Below are 4,292 nucleotides of genomic sequence, written 5' to 3' on the forward strand. Positions count from 1 at the left end.
TGTACTTAGAGATTTTCAACCCTTTATCTCAAATATAGGCTAACAATGTATCCATCACCTTTGGGCTCTTCTTTTTTTTCTTTTTTTTCATTATTATTATTATTATTATTATTTTTTAAGTAGCCCTCTAGCTAGAATATATTGTAGCCTTCCTTTCAAAGTCCATGAATTTCTCATCATTTTGTGTCTAGGCATGCAACAAGGAGGCCCAAGATTAGGGAATTTCATATTGGCTTTGAAGGATGTTAGATGCTAAGTCCATAGCATATTTGTTACCTTAAGCCCAAGGTTCTCCTTTTCAAGAGGCCTTTTGATTTAGGCTTATGATAGTAACTAGGCTATAGTCTTATGAACCTTTCAAATTAAAATATACCTTTGGATTTTGGGACAAGCCTCTTACATGTGAGGACTTCTTTTATTTTATCCCAACATTTTAAGGTATGCCATACCTTTTGGGTCATCCACAAAATTTTACATTTTTTATTTGTCCTTTAGAATTAGGTAAACACAAGATATATGGTTGAACATACAAAAGATATAAAGGGTACCCTCTTATTGATAGGATCCAGGATCTCTCTAAGTGTGGATAGGCTCCCTAGAGCTGAAGGGACAAATTAGTAGGTCACTCACAACTAGGTGCGCCATGTTCCAACCTTGGGCCTAAATGGACCATAGTGGATTGGTGGCAAACTGTTAATGTACTCAAAGTCCATCATAGGTAATGGCACAAATTGTAAGTTGGTGGGATGAACTCTAAAAGAATTTGGCTTGAATGAACTGTACTCATCTTCCCACTTATCACCAATTGGGGTGAAAAGGACAAAAAACCAAGTGAAGTGTGTGCAAACAAATATTGAACAAGCCTTTATTAAGATTAAGAAGTAAGATACGTTGGAATCAACGAGAGGGGAGTACGCCTTAGCTGAATGGATTGGGGCGGAGAAAAGATAGAGTCGCCACCTAGATTAGGTCTAGGAACCATATATAGCACCCTTCATGGAATGACTGATCTACTACCAGAGCACATGTCTGGAGTTTAGGTATGGGGATGGGAAGGTATTAGGCACCCAACCCCACCTGACCCATGGGTCGGCTTCCATTCATTGTGTCTTACGTTTTAATCTCATTAAAGGCATACTCAATATTGTCATTCTAGACTCACACACACACTAGCATATATCTAGCAATCAACATGGCATTTTCATCCAAAACCCTAACATACATCTATCATGCAAATTATATCATCATATTCAAGGCAGTAACCAAACAAACATATCATATCCAAACCAAAAGCATAGGCATGTTAAGCATGTTAAACAAACAAATTATCACATTTAAGGCAAAGCATTCACAAATATTATTCATGTTCATCAAGGCAAGATCAAGATCATATCTCAAACAAATGCATGTTCATGCGAATGCATGACCTACCTCACTTCTTACTGCACCACAGCATCTATGCATTAATGCATGGTCATATCATATGCATGTTCACAGCATATCAATCAAAGGAGAAAAGGAACCCTAATCTAACATATGAAGGACAAACAACAAACAAACACGGAAGGTAGAGGCTTATAGGCATGAAAACAAGGCAAAACAGAAGCATATTGTGTAAATAGAAAGAAGAAACAAAAGCAAAAAAGGTTGGATTAGGGTTTTTGGGCACGAGTATGCATGGGCATACATAGGGTCTGCGTACGCATCCTAGTTGTATGCATACTCATACTTCGAGTATGCATACGCATGCACTAGGTATGCGTGCGCATACACGCCCTAAACCCTAACCCTGAAAACAAGAACACAGCAAAACAAAAACTTAAAACTAACAACCTAACATACTTAAAACAAAGAAATAAAGAAAATCTAAACTAACCAAACATGTTATAACATAAACAAACAAGAAAAACAAAAGAAACATAAAGATTAAAGCAAGAAAAGAAATGAAAAGGAGTTAGAACATATACCTCAATAACACAAAGCTCCTTAGCTTGACTTTGATCGTTCTCTTTAGTCAAATCTATTCACAATCAAACAAGGAAGTGATTAGTAATCTTAAAACTCCAAGATTAAGACTAGAAAAGGCCTCAATAAAAAAATAAAAAAATAAAAAATTGACTTAAGAATGTTTTGTAAAGAACCCCCTCTTTGGTTCATTATTTCTAGTAAATCTTATGTTTTCCCTTAGGATTTTCTGTGTGTTTTTAAAAGCTACTATGTATGGCCTTTTATAGTTCGAAAATGGGGGTTTGGAACGACTCTTAGACGATGTGGGATTTGTTTGAAAACCCAAACTTTAATGCAAAAAATTTGTCTTTCATAGTTTCTAGAATCCTAACATGCATACACATGCCCGTGTATGCGTACACATGCATGAAGCATACGTACAAGGAACTTGAGCATGCATGCGCAAACGCGTGTATGTGTAGCATGACCTAGGGTTTCTGTAGTCCTTATTTTCCAAAAATAGCTTATTTAATTCATAAAAATAGTTATATTTTTCAAAAATACTTTCCTCAAGTCAATTTCAATTTGATTGGGACACAAACTAACCTTGGGCTTTGGACTTTCAACATCATTAGGGAACAGGGGCCCGAGTCATAAAGGGTACAAAATGCAGTGTCTACAACATGTACACCTAGATAGAGGCATGGGCCACCAAGAATAGAAGAGATTGAGATAGTGACATGAGCCACCTAGAACAGAAGAGATTGAGACAAAGGCATGAGCCACCCAAAGGTGAAAGCCATCCAAAGAAGTTTGAGGCAAGAGCCATAGATGGACACTAAAGAAATGTATCCTTTGAACTCATAAGAGAAATTTGTTTATTTGATTTGTGTTTAAGGCCGTTGGCCATGTTTGTTTTTCCTTTTAGTGACTCTACGATAGTGAGTCACTCGCCTTTTACTTGACAATTGGCAAACCAGGTTCTTGGATAGTGAACCTATTGTTGCTCCTTTCTGAAGTAAAACCTTATCGGTGCAACAGGGGGGGAGTACGCCTTGGCCGAGTGGACTGAGGTGGAAAAAGAAAGTTAGAGTCGCCACCTAAATTAGGTCTAGGAACCATATATATAGCACCCTTTCATGGAAGGACTAATCTTACTACCAAAGTATGGGTTCTGAGTTTTGGTACTATTTGGGAAGGTGTTAAGCACCCAAGACCGCCCGACCGTGGGTCGACTTCCACTTATTGTGTCTTATGTCTTAATTTCGTTAAAGGCAAGTTCAACATTCATCATTCTAGAATCACACACACGCTAACAAGCATCTAACATACAACATGACATTTTCATCCCAAACCCTAGCATACATCTATCATGGCATTGCATATCATCCTAGCATGCATCTACCACACATATCATCATATTACATCCAAGGCAGAAACATGTATATATCAAATCTAGGCAGAAACATAGACACGGTGAGCAAACATGTGATTGCATCATCTAAACAAACATATTCGTATTCATTATCAAAACAGATGTTCATATGAATGCATGACTTATCTCTCTCCACCACAACACATAGGCATCATAGCATGGTCATATCATATGCATGTTGATGGTATTTCAAAGAAAAAGAAGAAAAGAAACCCTAATCTAACAAGTTAAGGACAAACAAATATATAAACGGAGAAACAGAGACTTATAAACATAAAAGAGGAACAAGGCAGAGGCATATTATATAAAAGAAATAAAGAAAAAGAAGCAGAAAGGGTTGAATTAGGGTTTCTAGGCATAAGTATGTGTGCGTATACATAGGGCCTACATACGCAGTCCAGTTGTATGCGCACGCATTACCCTAAATCCTAACCCAAAAACATAGAAATGCAATGTAAGGTTGAATTTATTCAACCATCTAATTGGCTTTATTCCGTGCCAAATTTGCTTGTAATTCAGCATTTAGTAACCCTGTATTTAGGTGGGATTGTTGTAAGGGTAGTGAGTGAGATAGTGTGAAGATTGCTCAAGAGTGTGCAAGAAAACAGAGTGTCGCGGCTGGGACTCGCGACTGGACTCGCGGCTTCAACCCGCCAGAAGATGCACACGTGCCAAGCATGCTGGAAGATGAACAGTCATGCTAGCTGGAGCACTACAGGACAAAACAGGACAACTGGCCATACGGTTAACTCGCGACTGGAACTCGCGACTCAGTCAAGCCGCGAGGTCAAGCCGCGAGCCACCCCTGTTTTGGAAAAACCTGACGTTTCGCATTCCACTCCTCTTCAGTATAAATACCCTTTTAACCCACGATTGAAAGAGAGCTTCCAGAGAGAATTTTGAGAGAGAA

This window comes from Quercus robur, chromosome 4 (assembly GCF_932294415.1).
Source record: "Quercus robur chromosome 4, dhQueRobu3.1, whole genome shotgun sequence".
In the NCBI taxonomy this organism is placed as follows: Eukaryota; Viridiplantae; Streptophyta; class Magnoliopsida; order Fagales; family Fagaceae; genus Quercus; species Quercus robur.